The 5,236-nt window shown below is 43.4% G+C and overlaps 1 long non-coding RNA gene across 2 annotated transcripts in view; it reads left to right on the plus strand.

Moving 5' to 3' along the window:
- Positions 1 to 3,969, plus strand: part of LOC119336500 — a 9,830-nt gene extending 5,861 nt beyond the window's left edge. For both annotated transcript variants that reach the window (XR_005162578.1, XR_005162579.1), the window contains one exon: positions 531 to 3,969. This is a non-coding gene — a long non-coding RNA (uncharacterized LOC119336500). The remainder of the gene's footprint in view (positions 1 to 530) is intronic.
- Positions 3,970 to 5,236: the final 1,267 nt, after the last annotated feature.

Here is a 5,236-nt window from a genome sequence, read left to right on the forward strand (position 1 = left end):
GGCTTTGGCAGATTGGATGAATGCCCCCCACTAGATTCATGGTATGCCCCCCACCATATTAGTTCGAGGCTGCCCCCCTTACATGGTTTAGTGCCAGGTGTTCTGCTGTAGAAATCATGATTGAAAGATTTGACTGGATCAGAATGTAACTTCTGTGTGAATTGTAGTACTTGGACTCAAGCAAGATTAGCAGATATGAAAATCAAGGCCAGAATATCTGATAGTATTTGTTTCTCAGTTCCGTTGAAGCTCATGTAGCTTAGGCCGCTGCGGTGATGGATCCTACTCCTTCTGTTCGTAAATAATGTAGCAATTTGCTCTTAGGAGTAAATTGGAACATGTATGCACACTCTGGGCTCCCGTGACGGTGTTTGGAGATACAAAAAGTTTGATGGCTTTTGGCAAATGCACAGAATGCTCAGTTCTGTAATAGTATTATTCTAGTTGAGAACGTTGTTTGGGCTCTGTATTAGTTTTCTCAAATGCACCACTTTGATTTTTCTTTTCTTGTCTTGTGTTGATGTTTGCAGTTAATATATTTGCTTTGTCCTTTGAGCATTCTGGTCTAGCTGCCTGATGATTACCACTAAGAATGGAGATCTGAATGCACTTCCCTGTTGAAGCTCGCTTGGCCGCTTTGGTGGATTGGGAGTTGCTCTTAACCTGCTGCTGCTGCTGCTGCTGCTTCTTCTACTACTACTATACTACTACCATCACTTCAGTTCCTTGCATGCTTGGAACTACTCAACCCTCCTAAACTCTTAATTGCCTTTGACCGAGCTGGTTAAGTGGACTCCAGGGAATAAGTATGTTGATGCAAGAAGTACGAATGAAGGCTTGGCTGATCAAAAGAGTGCTCCTGTATGTTTTTATAGCGTTTTGCAACTCTGTTTGCTTAATTGGTCATTAGGGTGTTTTTTGGATTAGGGTGTTTCTGCAAAGCTCTATTATTCCGATCTTTCTGGCAACTGAATGTTGTTCCTTTTTCTGTTTGGTATTGTCTTTTTTGGTTTGTGCACCTTGAAATTTCCTTGTACCTCAGACATATTTGCTGATTTCGTGTTTGTTTCCTCCGCCTGGTCTTAGTCTGAGGCACTTGTTGTTGGGTGTTGTTGGGTGGGGGTTGTCAAATGAATTGCGAACCTGATGATTAGCCTAAAAATGGAGATGTGAATCCATGTCTCTGTCGCTTCGCCTCGTGCTTGGTTCATCCCATCCTTTGTTTCTTGCCTGGGTTTCTCAGTAGTAAATTGCAAAAACCCCAACATGCATGCATGCACACATGTACGCACAAAAAGTTTTGGCAGATCGTTGAATGCCCCCACTAGATTCATGTTATGCTTGTTTAAGGAGCATTTTAGCTTAGTTTGTGGCTGCCTGCTTTGCTTCCATGGTTTATTGCTTGATGTCTTGCTGTAGAAATCATCATGGAGATATTTGTTGGGTTCTGAACAGTTGCTGCCCTCCTTGCATGCTTTAGTGCCTGTATTTTGCTGTGGTTATCATGGAAAGATTTGTTTGGATCTGAATTTTATGTTTGGGTTTGTCCTTGGCCAGCCTTATGATTACCTATGCATAAAGAATGGAGATCTGAGTGCCTTTCGAAGCACACCTAGCTTATGCTGCTGTGGTGGATCCTACCCCCTCCATTCCTAAATAATGTAGCAGATTGGATATGCACAAAGCAAATGGGCTCTGAGAATGTGTGTGTAGAATGGGCTAAATGGCCAGCCTGATAAAGGCCAGAATACCTAGGCTTTCTCAGCTCCTTTGTACCTCAGCGGAGCTTAGGCTGCCGTGGTGGATCCTACTCCCTCCATTCCTAAATAATGTAGCAACTTGCTTTCAGGGAGTAATTTGGAACGTGTATGCACACACTCTCTCTATATATATCAGGGGGCGGGGGTCAGTAAACTGCCAGCCTGACGATTAACCTAAGAATGGAGATCTGAATCCATTTCTCCTGTTGAAGCCTGCTTGGCTTTGATTCATCCCATCCATTGTTTCTTCGCTGGGTTTCTCTCAGGAGTAAGTTGAAACCCCAACATGCACACATATACGTACAAGGCAGGCTAAATGGGCTCCGGGAATGGATGCGTAGACTGTAGAAGCAAATGTTATGAAGGCTTTGCAGATCGATTAATGCCCCCACTAGATTGGTTTAGCATCATGGAAATATTTGTTGGTTTCTGTAGTCGCTGCAAACTCTTCTCACAGTTAAGACATAACTTCTGTGTGTATTAAAAGTACTTTCCTTTGGACATTAGCAGGATTAGCAGATACGAGAATCAAGTTAATAATATCTGTATAGTACTGTGTTTGTGTATCTAATAAGGTTAGTCATAGTGGGGAGTAACTTGCTGTTATGCATATGACACTAGTTTATGTTACTGCCTTCATAGACTATGGGTAGTATCATGCAAGCCTTTATTTGTTTAGATGACTCATTTTGCCTTTGGGTGTGTTATGTTATGGTGACATATTATGTTACCACAAACACCTCTCATTAACTACTTGCCACATAAGCAAACTTGTCTTGGGGAGCGTTATGTTACTATCTTAGTTAGTCCCACTATGGCCAGCCCAAGGAACAATATGTGCATGGCCAGCCTGGTGATTAACCTTTGCACAAAAAATTAAGGCTGCTCTGTTGAAGCTTAGCTTGGCTTTGCCTGCTGTGGTGGATCCTACTTCCAAGCATTTTTCTCTTAGGAATAAATTGGATCATGCAACTCAGATCAGACATGTACATACATCTCAGATCAGACATCTCAGATCAGACACCAGCCTTGTACATACATATATTGATATGTACATACATCTCAGATCAGACACCAGCCTTGTTAGGCGGGCTCTGGTAAATGCACAGAATGCCCAGGTCCGTGACAATCCTAGTTGATGAAGTTGTTTGGACTATCAACTTATCTCAAACACACAACTTGGAAATAGTTGCTATGTTCTCGTTTTATGTTGAGATTTGCAGTTGAAAATATTGGCTTTGTCATTCGAGCATTCTGATCTAGCTGCCTGATGATTTCCATTGTGTGCACTAAGAATGCCAAGCCTGTGGAAGTCTGCTTGGCCACTCTGGTGGATTGGCTCTACTATTAGCTTGCTCTGCCTGCTGCTGGGTAACTACTACCCTTTTTATCCATTTCGATGACAAGTATTTCGTGACGGAGGGAGTACATTGTACCACTACTGCCACTCACCACCAACACCATCGGCTCTTATATTTCTTTACGGAGGGAGTACTTCTCAAATCTTTCTGAACTCTTCTGCCGAGCTGGCTAAGTGGACTCCAGGGAAGAAATATGCTGAAGCAAGAAGTATGAAGGCTTGCAGATTGAAAGAATGCTCCAACTTGCCATCCGCCAATGCTTTAACATTTTTTTGCAACTCTGCTGCTGAATGGTCATTGGTCTTTCTGCAATGTTGATTTACTCCCTATTCTATTTCTATGTGTTGTTTTGGCAAAATTGATTGCTGGATGTTCATTGGTCCTTTTGGGGCGTGATTTATGTTTTTTTTTTTGGTTATCTTCTTGAGCAAGCGAATATTGGTGCTCTTGCAGTTGTCACTGTCGTGTTTTTTGCCTGTGTTGCTGTGTGTGCTCGATGAGATATCCTTTTGTACCTCTACCAAACATTGTTGCTGACTACTTATGTTAATTCATTGTGTTTTTAAAGTGTGTATTTTTCAGGCATTAGATGGTTCGCCATATGGGACGAGGGTGGTCTGAAAGCAAATAACAATGTGAAGTTGTTGTGTCGTGGTATAAAAACCAGAGAATTTTACTCCAGTAAATTTTTAGGCTGATTTTGTATTTGATTCTTTGTAAATGTGATGTACAGTCTTGGCTTATAATGTACTTTGGTTTTAAATACATACTATGGATTTAGATACATACCTCCTACTTTTGTAGATGGGTTTTCACAAATGAGCTATGATCTATGTGATCAAATTTCATATGAACAGATTGGTATGCAAGGTGGAACTGGAAGCTTCGGTGCTCTGAATTTTGCAAGCATTTATAATAGGGACTGGTTGGGTGCTGAATTCCTAATTTCGGTCAGGCGATTGTTCTTCACCCTTGATCTCTGATCTAATGGCTGCAAAGTCGTCTTCAACCTCCCGATGCATCTTCTTCCAACAGCCCATGGACCACTAGTTTAACTGCTGACCACCACTGCCTGCGGCTGGTGGTGCTACCGAGCTGCCTTGCTGCCCCGCCCTCCCCGAAACCTCCTCCCATTGTTGTGATGTTGTCGTCCCCGCCATCCCTCTAGGCCTGGGCATCGCCATTTTTTTTTCTCGCAAACCTTTGGCTCCGCATTGCTGTCGCCCCCACAATCGCCGTGCTGCCTCCCCCACCCTAAGATAGATGATGGAGTAGCCTGCCAAGTGAGATTCTTCCTCCCCTCTCGGTTGTTTTTCCGTTCAACCAAAAATTGATTGACCCCAAATTCGAAGTCAGGCGATTGACATGTAGCTACTGTCATTCTAGTCCCAAAATGAAGCTCATTATTTCTCCAAATACCCAAGCCTCTATTTCAGGCAAAGATTTTGCTCTAAGGTTTAGCCACTTGTGTGAAAATGATGTATGGTGAATACCGCATGTGACACGTGCTATTTGTTTGGTACCTGGTGGTGTACAACTGCTTTGTAGATTTAAGGTTTCGTTTCAAATTTTTTGAACTGGTGTGGCGTTCGATTTGGTTGGTTTAGCGTTTTTTCATTCAGTGTGTGGCAGGGTGGTGTGCTTATTTTTCTTGTATGGGTCATCTCAATCAGTTTGTGTCTCTGTTTTTGTACGTCCAGTCGCTTTCGGTTGTTTGGACGTGAATGTTAAAATTGTTAAAACTAATTAACCCCAGCAGTTAGTTAGGGGAATCCCCGCATTCCCGCACCATGTGTGCGGTTGCCACTTTGGCAACTGCCCAACGGTTGCTCGTCTCCTCCCGATCGACGCTTTTTGCAACGGACGTTTCTCTTGGATGCATCCTTCTCGATTGTATATATACGTAAACATGATCAATAAAGATTACACTTGAATCATTTTGCTTTATCTCTCGTTCTACTCTAAACACGTTATCAGCACGCTCGTAACCGAGAGCACTAGGCCTCAAAACTTGCTGCATGGCCGCACCTCGCGCCCTCGTCGCCGGCCGTGGCCGTTCCTGGCCGCGTCAGCGCCGCTCCCCGGCCTCCGCGTGCCGCTCGCGCCAGGCCGTGG

This window comes from Triticum dicoccoides, chromosome 7B, assembly GCF_002162155.2.
Source record: "Triticum dicoccoides isolate Atlit2015 ecotype Zavitan chromosome 7B, WEW_v2.0, whole genome shotgun sequence".
Classification (NCBI taxonomy): Eukaryota; Viridiplantae; Streptophyta; class Magnoliopsida; order Poales; family Poaceae; genus Triticum; species Triticum dicoccoides.